Here is a 17,162-nt window from a genome sequence, read left to right on the forward strand (position 1 = left end):
ATTCATAGCTAATTTAATAGGAATTTTAATGCAAGGCATTTTCACGTGGAGTTCCTCACTTGCACTACAAATTACTCTGAGGTTTGTGTACAGACGTGATTCTCACCCTGTTTAGTATCACAAAATCTAAAATACAGACCTGGTTTTTGAAGACTTTCTCTGCTCAATTTTAAAAAATCTCATGGAAAATTTCTGCATTTTGTACTAGATTTAAAGCAAAACCAGCCTAAATGTTAGTTTATTTTATTACCATGTTTCATACCCCCAAAGGCACTGATAGCATCCTCTTTCTTAGGACTTCTAAGCTTAAATGCCTGGATAATGTGAAGCAATAGCTGATTGGGGAAATAATAAGTATTTTTCCATTATTTTTAGATCAGTCACTTTGTTTGGCTTAATAATTTCGTGTGTTAATATTTCTAAAAAAATAAAAAATGTTTAAATCTTTCTAAGAGTACTGCCACTTGTATTTTACACAATTCAATTTGCTTCTCTAAAAAGTCTATCTAAATTTAATTAATGTCTTGCCAATCTTATTGGTTTAAGTTCTTCTTCTCTATTAGCCTCAAACAGCCCTGCAATTTTCACCATTTTCTTTTGTGAATTTTCCTTTATGAAGTCCCTTTCCTGAGCAGAGAATTTACACATGTTGGTGGTACCTGAGTGGAGAAGTAAGGTCTGGGAGGGAGGATTGATGTGACAGGGCAAAGAACCTGCCAAGAATTTCAAAACATAAATACTTCTTTGGATGTGAGTCCAACTTCAAACTAACAGCACCAGTTTGTTTAAAGTATAATGCGAATTCTCCCATAAATATTAAGGGCATTTTTTGTCTAAATGACTGCATATGCAAGGCAGGGTTTTCTGGATGAGACCTCTGCCATGTTTCATGTTTCTTGGTTTTAGGACACCAGTTCTGTTCAGGTAAGAGAATGGCCTGATCTGTCATTTCTGGAACAGGAACTGTCATGCAGCTCAGCTGCATCTCCATCACTTTTCCATGGACCAGAGCACTCTTTCATAGGGCTGAAAGTAAAGACCAGGCTTTGTTTCCCTTAGGTAAATATCTCCTCCAGCAATCTGTGGTGCAGGGAGACAATGTGCATCCTTCTCAAGCAAGCAAGGGGAAAAGAGATTTCTTTTGTTCTAGACTGCCAGCTCTCCAACAGCAGGGATAAGAAGAAAGGTGATGTGACCTTTTCAGCTGTAGCTGCTCTTCTGGAAACAACTTCTAACATGAACCAATCAGTAAAGCTTTGAGAGCTGGCTGAATCTCTTCATGCATAAGCAGGAAGTCAGTTAAAACATGGGTGATTTGTGACATTGTAAAAGCCTGTGAAAGTGATAGGCAAGAAGGGAAATTGCCGAGGATCTAAAATTTGACCTCTTTCATCCCATTGGTAGCAAAACTTTGCAGTGCTGCCAGAGGAAATGAATCAACAGAACTCAATTTATAAACACACAAGATCAGACAAAACTGACATTAAACATTTACTTAGCTTTCAAAATAGGAGTAGCACTTCACATATCAATACTTAACAGAAAAACATGCTTTTAACCTTTTTCTTTTTAATGAGCAGCTCAAGGGAATTAAATATTTTGGGTATTTTCGGAGTAAGTTACAACATAGGTGAATCTGATAGGGTTTCCATTATCTGGTATCTGGTAGGAGCTGTATATCAGAAAGAAAACTGTAACAGAAGGCCCTGTCTCATGGATGAAACACACACTGAGTGTCTATTTTTTGAGATTGAATTTCCAGTCCCCAAGGTGAAACAATAATGAATGACATCTTACTGACTGAATGACACCTTACTGCCCAGACAGTTCTTATGTTGCATTTTCAGATAACATGTAGTAATTTGATATCAATACTCATAAAATCTTGTGTTCATGGTAACCAGAGGAATACTTTGTTCAAGCTGAGTTTTAAGTTAATAAGATAAGTGTGAGGGGGTTGTATTTTGGTTTCATTGTGGGTTTGGTTTTTTTTAATTAATGATTTGCACTTTAATTGATTTTGGATATATTTCATTTAATTTTTGATGTGTTGGGATTTCACATTTATATTTTTGTTTCAATACACTTGGTCAACCTGCTACATGGTTTGATATCTTTTTAAGTCCTTAAGTTCCTCCTTGTGTGAGATGCAGAAAACACACAGGCCTTCATTTTCAGAGCTTGATTAGGGAAGCGATTATACTTGCACAGACACTATTAGTCTGCTAGACACATACTCTAGCTTTTGGTCTCCTGAAACTAGACATTAGGCCTAAAATTAATATGGATCAAAAAAGAAGGAACATGCCTATGAAAATATTTTGGAAAAAAATTAACAGGTTTTCAAAAAGTTTTTCAGAGAGATATTTTCCTTAATTCTGACAAAAAGTCAGTGTTTCCATGGAAAGAAAACATGACTGATTAAAAATATGGTTTGCTTGGAAAAAACCCAAACCATTTTTATTTCATGAAGCCGACCATCAGAATATGCAACCAATACCTTTAGCCAGAGTATGTGTACCCTGAATTCCAGCCTACCAGGAAATGCCCTCACTCTTGTCACATGAAAGGTGTAAGACCTGGGAGTAAAAAGAGAAATAATATTTATTTAGATTATAAAATGTACACTACTGAAATGGAACCTATCCAAGCCTCAAAGCAGCTTCAATGGAATTAGAATGATCACTTCTATTTCCTACTACTAAATAAATGGGGCGTGTCATTATAGCAGTCTGACCACTGCCACAATGAAAGCATCTTATGCATCTCCAAAGATCCATAGAAGTTCCTAAACTCACCCAAGACATGGAAGATGAAAATCCACATGCAAGTACAGGTCTACTGCTAGTGATTGTTGATCAGTCTGTAAAATATGTGGAAAAAAGAAATAATTTTGACAGTTCCATCTGCAATTAAGCTGTAAGTCATATCAATGTCATGTATTGCTTTGGAAGGGAAAATTGCTGTCTATATTATTGAGGATATTGATTGCCCAGAATTTTTATTTTTTTTTCCAAAATGCAGGTCTTAGTGAATCCCATCTAGGAGTCTGCAAAGTGTTATTTAAGTAATGCACAGAATTAATTAGACAATGGAAGTAGCAAAGTAAATTTAACTTTGCTTCTGAAAACACAATATTCAGAACTTGAGCTTACACAAAATGAAAACACCACTTCCAAGCAATAGCAATAATCAAATTGTTGATCAGCTCGCTAGAATGAGAACTTGATATTTCTAGAACAATAAAACATATTATAATTTATTGTAATTACACATTTTATTTCTAAAACAGACTAATTTGTTTTCTGCTCAGATGACCACACTACTCTTCCCTGGGTTTAGGGATCTCAGTCCTGGGTCATGTTAAGAAAGTTCTTCTCTCTAAATGCTGCTTTCTTTACATATTATGCCTCTCTTCTTTTTCAGTGAAAGGAGGGAATGGAATTCAATCTGCAGTGAATTCAAATAATTCTATTTACCATCTATATATATAGCACCAAACAAAGTTTAAGTAGTACTGATTGATAAAAGAGACTGAAGATGAAATCCCTAGCTTATCATAACGTTGCCTCACATAATATTAGTAGTACTTGGCACACACTTCATATTCAAAGCAATTCAGAAACATTAAGTGATTAACCTATGTATGACTTAATGCCTTCTGCCAAGATTGCTGTACACAAGCAAGTCACTGGAAGAAAAAAGAACTGAAACCAGATTTAATCTGAGAATGTGAATAACAGTTATCATAATGATTCTTTTAATTTTTCATCTAGGCTTTTGCCCAACATATTTTACACTTTTTTTTAATGAACAGGAGACCAAAATTTCTGGTTCTTAGTTGCTCAGAAGTCACACTGAACTCACGAGTAGAGATATAAAGCCCGAGTATCCATGATTGACAACTGGAAGACTAGACTGACTGGATTATATATTGTGTAAAGCTCTTACCCTCTAAAATTCTGTCACCCCCTGCCAGCTGCTGAACAGGAAAAAAAAAAAAGAGAAAAAAATGTAACACAGTATAAATGAAGAACACAAAACCATATAAAGGGAGGTTTTACTATTTAAGGAAGCAGAAAGGACTAAGGAAGGCTTTCTTGCTGAAACAGACTCATTGTTCTGAGCAAAAGTCAGAACTTCTGAATAACACAGACCTAGTCTGGGGTTGTGGGGTTTTGGCTTTGGTTTCCTCATTTATTTATTATTTTCCACTGTTATTTTCTGAATTAATCACAGTCTCTGCCTCCATGGTGGAAAGACATTGTTTTGCTCCTTCTGCAGACAAATAATTTGCTCTCTACTACGTATCTTGTAATCCTTCTCTTTACTCCTCACCTTCTGTCAAGAAGGTGGACAATGAGCTGAAAAGTCTGCTGAAAAGGAGTTAGTGATGCATTGAACTCAGCAGTAGACCACAAGTTGCTGGAAAAAGCAAGCACCCACAGCAGCAGTATAGAGCCCCTGGCTGTGCCTCTTTGCACGAAGCAGATCACCCTGCAAAAAATGCAGCAGCTTCTTCTGCTCTTTAAACCCCACAGCTACGGGTACATTTTTATGCCCAATGTAGATACATATACATTCCTCCAAACAAAAAATCCTTTTGAATATTATTGTCTCCACTTTTTAAACATGTACCACAGTTTTACGAGCTCTTTGGTGAGTGCAGGGTTAGTGGGAGCTGGCATGAGACAGGTGATTGTTTATGGAATTATAAGAGGGAACAAAGACAGATTTGTACCAGCCAGCAGGCAGGTGGGGTCAAGATGCCTTCATTTCAATAGGGATAAAAAGAGAAATATACTACAATGTATGAAAACATACAAGGAAAAACAAGCAAAGGAATGGGAAAAGGCAGAAGAAAACAAGCTAGGGAATGAGGCCAGGGGGATAAATTACAAAATATAAGTCTTTGGAAAAAAAAATTACCTTCTGTGTTTTTTGGCTGGACAAGCATCAGAAAGAGTGAGCTTGGTGACAAGAGCAAGTGAGGAGGAAATACTAGAGACCACTTGAAGTAGCAGCAAGAAGGAGATGGACACAGACTAAGAGCAGCAGGGTGCTGCAGAGCCATGCATGCATTGCCCACTGTCCCAGTGCTTCAGAAGCCATGGCATACTCAGCCAGCCAGCAAAGACCTGCCAACACAATCAAAAACTGGTTCCACTGATTCAGTCTCCCACCCATTGGAAGGGGCTGGGAGGATCCTGGAGGTGGAGGGAGGACAGTCCTTTCATCCTCTCCTTCTCCTCCTCCCATCATCACTGGCACTCTCTCCCTCTCTGCTCTCACTCTTTCCATGAAACAGAGGGCGGGGGCGGGGGTAAGGAGAGGGAGAGGGGAGGGGGGGGTGCTGGTGCCCCAGCGTGGCAGCTGGGTGGGCTGGGGGTCCTGGGGAACTGCAGGAGCCATGCAGAACCTGGCTGCCTGCACGTCCAGCAGCACATCTCTGCACTTGTGGAGTGGGGAGGGGAATATTGGATATCACTTTGGTCAGGGCTGAATCTATAATTGAGAAGATGAGAGTTCATTATAGATTTTGGCCTTGGAGTGCTTGTCTTGGCAAGAGGCTTAGCTGAGTGTTAAAATCATTACCAAGCGGCCTATATCTAAACAAACACCCACCTTTTCCATTTATTACCAGGATGAAATGACTTGCCTTATAGAACTGAAATACCTATAGTTGTCAGCTTCTCATTTCCCAGTGGTGCATAAAATTCCCTCTCTTATGGCTGCCTTTCCCTCTGGTCTAGCTTTCCCTTATGTTATTCTACTGACAAGAATTATGTATTAAATTACAAGTTATCTGTTGCAGAATGAGAATTTCACTTCACACCAGACAGAGGTCTGTTGTACAGAGCTGAGTTCCTTTTTCTCTGATGCACTACTGTAAAGGAAGGCAAAAGTAAAGTAAAAAAAGAGATAGGATGACTCTAACATGATGGCAGAGGATAATTCAGGCACATAGAGCAAGGGAGACATTTCTCATTTAATGAATAAGTAGCTGTATAGAACCAGACAATATTCTTACAATTGTGGGGTTTTGTCGCTGCAAGCAGACTGGTGGAATTGAAGGTGTGGAGGAATGACTGTAGCTATTTTAGAGGTTTCTTTCCCCATGTTTTTCACCAAGAAGTCTGTCTATATTGTTCCAGCCTCCATGAATGCTTCAGGAACTGTGACCCATTTCACAATTCATTCACAAAGAGTACAGCCATTAGCATGCAGAAACCACAGCACTCTCCCTAAGAGAACAACTTTTTATTATTACAAAGGAGATAAAAATGATGTATTATATATTATGTTTCATCATTGAAAACCATCACCCATGAAATATCCCTCTGTTTCCACCTCCCTATCTAAAGAAAGGCTGAAAAGAGAAGAAACAGAGTTACTCACTGGGGGACTTTCCCCCTTATTTTATTTGTGTGTGCAGAAAATACACGCAAAGAAACATGTAAAGCAAATCACTCAAAAGAGTGATTGGAAACAAATTTAAATGAGTAGTGTTTAAATAATTAACACCTGCCAAAGTAGGAACAGAGGCCTTATTGCTGATATTAAATCATATCCTTTAACGTCTGAAACAGATGACAGTAAGTAATTCCAAAACAGTCAAGACAGGAAACCAATTTTTAGTTCTTGGAAAGTTGAATTAGTTTCAATAAAGTTGATAAAAAGCCTATTTTGATTTTGCTAATTCTACTATGGAAAGCCAGTTTTACATTAATTTAATTTTTTTTTTTTTTTACTAATTTAATATACCGTAACTGAGCATTTTTGAATCGTGATTTAAAGTATATTCATTATTCAGTAAACTAATGATGTATGTTCCACCTGGCTGCTGCAGAGCCTGGTAAGTAAAAACTGTGGGTAGTATCTTGTTACCAAGAACAAATATTGGACTTGCCAAGTTTCCAGTCAGTAAATATAACTCACAATAGCTATGCCAGATAGGCAAATAAGGATGTTCCGTTACAGAGGAAAAACCAAAAAGGAGATACTGTGTAGCAGCTCAGTCTTAAAACTCAGCTCCATAAAAGCACCCGTTGCAGAAATTGGCAATTTTGCCGGAGAGTCGACTGTGGTGTAACGGTTTGGAGCAATGCCTAGAGTTTTTATTCAGGAAGAGTAAGTTAGAGAGAGAGAATGTGCGTGTGTATGTGTGTGTGTATGTTAAAAAAACATTAATGTTGAAACACATATGAGTAAAAGCAAAGCCATTCTGGCTGTCACCTCAGTCCTAATTCTCCTCTGCCTCCTGGTACTTCATCAAACTTGTGCTGCATGGCTTGATCACAGGTTGCTTGTCTTCGGAGACTCCTTTCAAATAAAAACACATCTGTCCATCTCAGACATTTTTTTGAGTTTCTGGACCTCCTACAGTCACTAATGGATGTTATCATTACAGCATTGCCTCAAGGTGGGTCTGGGCATGTAATTCTGAGCCCAGCAGCTCAGAATTACTGTCCAAACCTCAAAGATGTGAAGTGTGGTCAAGATCATCACTCCCTGCTCCCTGGAGCAATGCAATTCTTTTTCTAAAGGACAATACAACTCCTCTGGCAAGCAAGGACTTTCTGAGGATGGAAACGGTCCACCATTAAAAAAAAAAAAGAAGAAATTAATATTTTTAAGTTAAATTGGAAAAAAACCAAATCCTTCAATAAAATAAAGACCATGACAAGTCTAACCACTTCCTCAAATGCAAGTCTCAGGTCTTTGTCCTGCCTTCTCTCCCATAAATATATGAGACATCCATCTGAAAAAACCTACTTCTTAAAAACCTGATTAAACCCAGGTGGTGGTGCCATCTCTGAACACACAGCGGGTGCTTTGTGTTGCAGATCCATCTGAGCAGGCCTGGCAGTGCTAATAGCAACTGGAAGACCAAAATCGGACTGGTCAACTAGAAACTGGCAAATGGCAACCCCAAATCCCCAAACTGTGTGCATATGTTCTCCTATAGAAAAGGAGGAAAGAACCAAATAATTCCAATGATGCACAGTCATATAACTTAATGTATGGTTGGCAGACATCCAGGTCCAGTAGCAATGGCTGTGCTACAAAGTGAATATAAAAGAGTTCTTTACAGATGGGGCAGCTAAGCTACAGACAGATCAAGCTGTCACTTGTTCATGTAGAATTTGAATCCACCTTTTCAGTTAAAACATCCTTTTTCTGTATGCCTCCTTTCCAGAGCACAGCAAAGGAGGATTGAGTGGGTACAGTGTTCCTCAATGGCTGCAGAAGAGAGGGAAGAATCCTGGGGGGAAGGGAATATTTCACCCCTTCAATGGCCACAGATGAAATAAACCCAAAATACTGAATGCACTGACGTGAGCTTCAGCCTGCCTTTGATTTTGTGGTGCTCAGAATTAAGGACCTTCCTCCTATTTGCAAATGCTGTGTAAGTTTTCTTTATGAACAACTGCACTTTTTTCTTAAAAAAACCAAAAAAAAAAATACATTTGACTTCTTACTGAAGAAAGAGAGAGGAAACTGAAAACTCCCTAGTTTGTATTTGAAGCAAACAGACACAGAAACGGGATTCAGAGTTTTGAAATGGAAGAAATAAAACTTTACTATTTTTGCTTGTCCCCTACAGTGAAAATTTGCATTTTGCATTCACTTATTCCACTGCAAACCCTCCAGAAGTCCTTTATTTAGAACATAGAAAGATACTATAGAATCACCTTTGTTCCTTCAGACTCAATTTTAAAAGTAGATCTCTCAAAAACATTATCTTCTTTAGTAGTTATGGCAGGGCCCTTACTGTATTTGAAACTAAATATTGGTAAAATCAATCAAGCTTGCTTTATATCCTTACATTCTTCACTTTATTTTATTAAATTTCATCTAAGAAAACACTTCTCAACTGCAGGCCAGCAAGATATTTGGGGGCTAAAATTAACAACTTGAAACCATTTTTTTAATATGAAAAAAAAAGGAATTAAGTTAAAATGTAGGAGGAGGTTTTCCAGACTGCCTGAGCAGACACATACCTGCCCCGTCCCCAGGGCTGGCTGCACCTGCAGGAGTCTCTGCTCCCTTCCCACTGTGGCAAGTGCTGCTCCTGGTGCCCCAGGAGAGGAAGAGCTCTGTGGAGCAGAGCCAGAAGTGCTGCAGTCCCATCGTGCCCAGGCTGGAAAATGTTTGCATTCCCTGCAGCTCTCTCATGACATAGTACCACCAACCTTTACAGAGCAGCAGTGTGGCATTATTTTAACTCTTCTCCCTTTTTGAAGATATCTCATATAGGACACTTAAGCAGTCCAATATTTTCAGTCTAAATGCAGTGCTATAACGTAGGAAATATACCACCACCCTGACAGTGATGTGCTTTTAACAAATTCTATTTTAATGGAATACATGGATTAAAAATTAAGTCTATAAATTAACCTAGGAGCTGGATGTCACTAGGTTACTGCTGGAGAAGAGCACCACATTTAACAATATTGTACAAAGAGGAACTGACAAGGCTGTGCTTGTGAACTGCTTCAATCAGTTATGTGCTAATGGCAAGAATAGAAATGAGACACAATTTAATGAAATAATTCTTTCCTGCTTTCCTTGGTCAGACACAGATTTCCCAGGTCATCTCTATATTCTGAATAGCTGCATCTTATCTAGTAAAAATTATTCTTAACTCCTCTTCATATTGGCTATGCAATCTCCACTGCCTTCTTGTTCTTCCTTGTCTACTTTTCCAATTTGGGTATCTACTACTTCTCTTTTTTTAATCTTTCTGATAACATATAGTCAAAAATGTGAGTCTATCAATTCCTACAGATATCAATTCTTACAGTCTATCTTTCTTACAGATTTTCACTTTCTGTTTCTTCTCTCTCCTTTCAAACTCTTTTGCTTTTGTTTTGTTTTGTTTTATTTTGACCCAATACACTTATTTTGGAGAAGCCTGTGAACAGAATGGCATCCCAAAGCATGTTTATTGAGCCCAGCAGAAAGGCACACTGGCCTTGGCTACATGTGCAAGGCTTTGTTCCCCCTGCACTTATGTGCAAACCAGATAATTCACTGTATATTCGTCACCAACTGTAGTTTGTTAGTCTGTGCTTTGACAATGCTTTGCATGACTAGAAGCATTCAGTTAGAGAACAGCACCATATGAGATGGTGGCCCATTTCACACCAAAAATAATATATAGTTTAATATCCTAAATTAAAATCATCAAAAGCCACAAGCTGCACAGTGATTATCCACATTCTTCATTGCATACTTATAATTATTAAAACAGTCAATTCATCTCAACACACAGACATTAAGAATGGTAAAAAATAAATACATTGGTGAGGTATTTGACTAGTTTTAGTAGTTTTATGGCCTGAAATAATAACTACCGCTTTTCTGCAAAATTGTTGTAGAGAACATCTCTTACCTTTCTTCATTGAAGAAGCCTGTGAATTTTCTGATGTTCATAGGTTGTCTACTGCAAAAGACTAAATGTTAAAAATACAAATATAACTTATTCTAAGTTATGATTGTTCACTCACTACCCACTTAGATATTTTACAGATGGTCTTTATGTGTATTAAAGTGACCACAGGACCAAAAGTTTAGAAAAATTCAGCAAGACTATTATTCTGGAAATAAAACAAAAAAGCACTACCTTGCTCCCAGAATACTATTTGCTCTTCCATAACTTTTTACAGTGAAGGAAAAAAAACAATGGTTTAAGTAAATTTGACCACAAACATGCTATAAAACCAGTCATCAGCCTTGGATGGAAATGGAAAGCTGTTAGCAAGGATGTGACATTGGGACAGTAGGTGTTCCTACTGAATCCTGGAGGTCAAAGACAGTCAGTGCTGCTCTTACTGACTCAAAAAAATCTCTAAAGCAGTGCCTTATATAGCAAATTATATGTTCTGAGAGCTCGTGTAAGATACTATGCTTTAGTTCTGTGAGGAATGTAGACTTCAGCATCATTAACTAATCTGATTTATAATGAAAATTAATTATTATGGTCATTAGAGTAAATGGCTTCTGTCATCTGCAAAGGCATAATTGGTACAGAAAATTGTTTCATAGCTAAGGAACAATCAATCAACATGGGCTGAACATGCACATGTATTTTTTTCCTCTCTGTTCTCTCACACAATGAAAATCCATATACAGAGTGAGAGTCTGGGATGCAAGGCAGCTCCTCCACCAATGAGTGATGAGCTGAGGCAGACCCATCCCATACAACATGAGAAGCTCAGAAATGGTGTAGGAAGGGAGACGTGGGGATTTTATATGGCTAAAACCATGTTCCATACTCCTGCAGCCGGTGCCACCTTGGCCAATGCCAGCAAGGGAGTGACTACTCAGCAGTTCTCTCAGCAAATCTGCATCAGATACACAGAGCACTGTGTTTATACTTGTCTCTTTAATTCCACCTTCACTGGTATGTAATGAAAGGGAGCTCAAATATTATTAATATTATTATTACTATTACGATAATTATTAAGGAAGCTAAAATGCAAAAAAAATGTGCTCCTCCTTCCATTCCTCCCTTTGAAACCAAAATACTTGATAGAACTATAACAGATGCAACACTAAAAGAAAACTTACTTCTTTCCAATCTCCAGTCGTCTCTCAGAAGCATGAAATTAATACTGTAGTTAATTTGAATTTCCTATGTTGTTTGGTTGGTTGCCTCTGGTTCTGAAATGTATCATAAGCAGAGGTGGGAATTTTCCAAACCACATCTGACGATAGAACAAAGTTTGAATGAATCATTTGAAAAACTTATGATTAACCCATCTTTCAATTAAAATCTTCCAAGAATATAATGTCTTTATTCAGCAAAGACTACTGCAAAAAAATGTACCTTTTGCATTTAAGATCCTAAAAAAGCAGAGACATAGAAAAACAATATGGAGGAAGCAAAAAAGTTACTAAATGCTTTGGGCACTCCTTTGAGAGTTTGTATTTGTCTTGTTTTAAAATTTGTCTACCTAAAAATTCTAGTTTACTTATGTAACATCTAAACCCACTAAGCTACTTCATTTTTAGACAATTTAGCAAAAGCATTAATAATTTCAAAAGACACACACATATACACACACATTGTGTGCCTAATTTCTTTTATTTTTTTTAATAGGTCAGCAAAACCAACCAGATTTTATTTCTATTACTTATATTAATATGAACCATTCTTGGAACTCTTAGAATCTGCCTGCCAAGGACTTCACAACATTACAACTTTTTCAACTGTGTTAGGCTGAAAACAGTTAAACTGATTCAATTCTTTGTGTGTTGAATGGCTTCAGAAACAGAGAATTCTGAAAGGCTGTTCTGTGGGACAAGAGATTGCTTGTCCTAATCTGCTCCATTGCCCAATTTGTTCTTTCAACCCATTCCAGATGATCTGGAATATTCAGAACCATAAATGTATTGAGTCTGGAAATTTGGAAGGAGAAAGTATTGAAACCAGAAAACCTGACTTCCTTAAGGAAGAGTACAGGAACATGTGAGTTCTCGCCAAAAGGTTTGTCCTGGGTTCTGCATTCAGCCTCTGGGATGTTATTTAATATAAAAGCTGGTTTTTCCATCAGAAGATAAGCTATTGTTCTTTGTATAGTCTCATACCAGAAGAACAATTAGCATTTTAAGGACAGGATTTACCCCACAGGATCCTGTAGCGTAGTCACAGCATTTTCACATCTCTGTGGATCTTGTTTCACTTTGTCAATGAAGATAACTGAACCTAAATCTATCAAAGATGTTTATTCTTGAACATTGAGGCATATCTGCACATAATTTACAGCAGCAATAATGCAACATTGAATGTGACTATCTCCTTGAGAGGACTGCAGGAGCATTTCAAAGACATTTAGGCAATAGTTGCTGTTCTTTCTTCACTGAAAAAAAATTTCAAAGCAGGAAAGCTGACTGGTTAATTTTTAATGACTACAGACCAAAGGACACTAAATAAGACCAAAGAAGAAAACTATAAAACATCCAAACCTGGTATTAGGCTACTATCATATTCTGAAAATTAACTTTTACCTCTTCTTCAAGCCCACAAAGTATCATTTTTCTACACTGCTGAACAGCCATGAGGCAGCCCAGTCATAGGCAAAGTGATTCATCCAAAATTTTCTACCAGAGAACTCCTCAGTAGCAAGAGCTGGAATCTGAAATGATGGACATTTAACTTCCAAACTCATCTCCTTTTTTTTCTTAGATTATAAACACAATAACTTCCACCACTGTAAACAAAATCCTAGGTGGCTTTGGTGTCTTTTGCAGTACATAATTTTGAAATGATTCAATATGAAACACTACCTCTCTCAGTTGCTGTAACCTATAGAAACGTCACTGCCTATATTAAGGTTCAAACAATCATGAGCAACACAGATGTTCTATTTTTTTTTTCTTTTTACCACAGAATAAATGAGTTTTTGATTTAAAAACATTTGTGATCTGCTGAAAATCCCAGGTTTGGCAGTAGATGATGTCAGGCTTTCAGTGAAATGCAATGCTGTTAAGCCAGAGACAACAGTGTTGGGTAAGTTATTGTCAATCAGTGGGGAAAAAAAAAAAAGAGTTCCAGATTATTTTCAAGGAAAAAATAAAAGACATATTTTGGGCTGACCTGGCTATGGACGTCAAAACATGTTTCAACAGCACTGGATCCTACCTTTGATTGAAATGTTTTCAGTTTACAGTATAAATTATCACACTGCTATTAATACTGAAGATGTAGGTAGGTGGCCAAGATAAACACACCATGTGGCAGAGGATGGGGTGGACTATTTGAAGAATGATGGGGGACAAGCAGCTGTCACACAATTCTTGTGTGTATAATCAAGATCACAGAATAGATGGAATGTATTGAGAAAGAAGCATTTGTATATTCTTTCCCTTTCCAAGGCTGCAGAATTCTTATATGCATTAATTCTCCAGACCTGTCATGTTTTCCACTCCTTATGCTGCTTTTATGGATTCATGCACATAGGGGAGAAAGGTTTTATGTATCCTATAAAAAATGTGAATGTGTAGGTATATAAACATGTCGAGTGGCTCATAATGATTTCCAAACTGCACAAACTAAGAAGAAAAGAAAGAAAAGGCAGTAAGAGAATTATTCTAATAGCTTTTATGAATGTGACCCTTCCACTGTTGCTGCCTACAGCTGACAGTAGCTGAACAATGAAAACACATTGGAAGACTGACTGAAACTCAGTATTTCCCCAGTGCAGGTATGTCTGGTCCTTTCTTTGCAGGCAAAACCTCTGGAAGGGATTATGAATTACAAGCAGTAAAAATACAAAGGCAGCAGCTCTGCAGATGAATGGGACAAAACTCAGATAAAATTGATCTGAGTAGAAAAAACAAGGAAGAATTTTTTCATTAAACTTGCAGGGTGAAGCAAGTAACAATAAAAATTACATGTTTCTGTTGTAATAGGTAGAGCATGGTTTCTGTTTGGTCTGACCCGAAATGGGCATTTTTAACACAGCTTCCACTTATGTCTCATCCACACAACTGCTCACTATGCTATATGTTCATTTACCCTTGCACAGATCCAGTGAAGGCAGTCAGAAGAGGAACTGCATTTGAAGATGGGTAGGTACAGAATGTCTGGGAAAGGAAGGAACACAAATATCAGAACTTCCACCCCTGCTGTCAACACACAGAATAGACTCAGCTCATGTTTGGAGTCTCAGGACAAGCTGACATAGCTGACATTTGGGTACTTACCTCCTTTTATTTAACAGCTGAGTAAATTTCATGCAAAAATCACTGAGAGGCAATAAATATCGAGCATTGCTAATTCTATTTCCACAGAATAAAGCAGCATCCAATGGCTTTAATGCTCCACATAGGTATTGCCTCAGCTTGCCAACTTCAGAGTGGAACCACACTTTAAATATTCTGCAGACTGTAGTTAAGTGCTGTAGTATGTTAAACTTTCCAGTCTTACATATTTCAATTGATTCTTTGTTCTTCTCTTTCAGAACAGGTTAATGAAGCTGAAGAAAAGGAGAGGAGGATTGGCCATTCAATAAAACTGCAACATATGGAAAATCCAACATTTCAGGGAATTCTAGGAGCAAGCTAACACATCTATTTTGGTGAGACTAGTATTAATGGCTACTTATTCTTCTGTTCCTTTCCTAAATTAAGGATTTATAAGACCTTCTACACACACAAATTAGGCATCACATCAGTTGCCTAAAGAAGAGATTGCAATATTTTTTCCAAAAAGAGAAACTAAGGCAGATAGATGTTAAATTACTTACCCAAGACTGCAGTAGAGTCCAAGCTACACTCTACCCCCCTGGAGTTCCAGTCCCACTCATGAATCCTGATCCCACACTCCTTCCCCTTGCAAAGAAAAAGGGGGAAGTTAAGGAAGATTACTTCAAGTTAATCCTGATACATTTACAGGATCCTTGTGCTGGAGTGTCTCCGTGGATGTGCACCCAAATAGACAGGAAATCAAAATACTTCCCTTTCTAATTAACTATTTCAAAGTTTCCCAGTTCCACACATATATAAAAAGTGCATTTCTAGCAAAAGCATTTAAAGGAATAACATAAAAGTCAGGAAGTTAAAAACAGAACATCAAAGTCACAGTAATTAGCTCCACATGTCTAGCTGATAATGAGAGCTGTCTTTTTTCTTTTTTAATAAAGAAAATGAAGACACCAGAGTGGATGCTACTTGATTAAATAAGCTATGTAATTGCTGTGGCCCCATAATCACAAAGTCAGGGCTCATCCCTTAGCTCAGACCATGCGTGCATCCATGTCACATACAGATTTCCTTCACTGTGGCATTCCCCCTGTCCTCAACTCCTGGGCACAAAGGAAAGAAACATTAAGAAATAACCCTGCTCCATGAGTGTGTCTGGGAGAAAATTACTTGTAAATGTCAAGAATGGCTGATAATAACTGAGAAGACAAGCACAGAGGAGGAAACCATTCTCTGTGTGCATTTGCAAGCTGGTTTGGCCACAGCATGATCAGTAGGTCACAATTTGGCACAACAATTTCTATTTAACTAGAAGTTCCTCCCAAGTATGCAAAATGAGCTTATGAGCTGTGGGAGCTCAGCCTCTATCAGAGGAAGCCCTGCAACATTCTCTCAAAGAAAGTAAAACTAAACATGTTTTTCTACATGCCTTCAAAACAACCACTGCCAGTGTTCAAAAATATTTTAAAAGACAACGATTTAGCAAATTACTGTAAAATAAATTGAAATGTACCTGTTGCAGTCAGGACTCTTACACGTCTTTCAATTAGAAGTACCCCTTTTGCAAGGAAATCTATTCTCATTATCCCAACTCCACCACTGCTGCCTAATCCCATGCATTCCTCTCAACATTTACCTGCTCAATCCTCACTCACCACCACTGCTCATGCACTCCATAATATAGCAGTTACTTTAGGTTCAGCTGTAAATAATGCATGCCCATGCCTGCCATCTAAATCCTCTTAAGTTAGAAGTTATTTCCAGTCATAAAATCATAGAAATTAGAGGAAGAAAAGACCTATTAGGTCATTTAGACCAAAACCCCATGCCAATGCAGGATTGTTTCCTGCAGTACACTTTCTACTGCTTTGTCCAGTCTAGTTTTAAATGTCTCTGGGGAAGATTTTAAATGTCTCCTAAGCAGTGTTGCTGCTGCTTCCCTCAGAAAGATTTTCCATAGGCTGAGAGCCAGGCTTGACAAGTGAGTCATACTTGTTTGAAAGCCCTGGTCCTGGTAAAGCTCTATGGCTTTAGCTCATGCTTTTTGATGCCTGATTAGCATTGTCTAAGGCATGTCAGCTGAGGTCTTTGAGAAGGAAAAGTGTATGAGGAGTTCACTGTTTCTGCTGCAGCTCTGTGCAATTAATTGGAAGTAATTTAGTGCTGGCAGGCTGGTAAAAGTTTGCAGCAGTTCCATTGCTTTGGGATGCTGTGAGACCACATCTGTTTCATCCTGCAAGCTCTGTCAAATGTATCTTTACCTGTTTGGGTGCTACTTACTACAGGGTGAGTGTACCACAATGAGAACACCCTGTGACACGGGCACTTGTGTCACTGAGGAAAAAGACCTGTCAAGGAAGGCAAAAAGGGTGATGGGCTCTGTACAACTCATTCATAGTTTGGGGAAGGAAATTTAAGGAGGAAAATAATAATATTCTTTCCTGAGGAGT

General features: G+C 38.0%; 1 long non-coding RNA gene across 3 annotated transcripts; it reads right to left on the reverse strand.

Annotated features, from left to right (window-relative positions):
* Nucleotides 1-1,602: 1,602 nt before the first annotated feature.
* LOC108962127 (uncharacterized) lies at nt 1,603-16,585 on the reverse strand. 3 transcript variants are annotated; one of them, XR_007776814.1, is made up of 8 exons: nt 16,226-16,585; nt 15,258-15,342; nt 14,716-14,987; nt 14,528-14,595; nt 11,578-11,714; nt 10,400-10,450; nt 2,799-2,863; nt 1,603-2,579 (listed from the first exon to the last, which is right to left on the reverse strand). It is a non-coding gene; the product is annotated as an uncharacterized LOC108962127 (long non-coding RNA). The 3 variants fall into 3 exon arrangements; XR_007776813.1 differs by having other exon boundaries at nt 10,400-10,460; XR_001990644.3 differs by lacking the exon at nt 14,528-14,595 and having other exon boundaries at nt 10,400-10,460.
* Between the last annotated feature and the right edge of the window lie 577 nt (nt 16,586-17,162).

The sequence above is a fragment of the Serinus canaria genome, chromosome 2 (genome assembly GCF_022539315.1).
Source record: "Serinus canaria isolate serCan28SL12 chromosome 2, serCan2020, whole genome shotgun sequence".
NCBI classification, from domain to species: Eukaryota; Metazoa; Chordata; class Aves; order Passeriformes; family Fringillidae; genus Serinus; species Serinus canaria.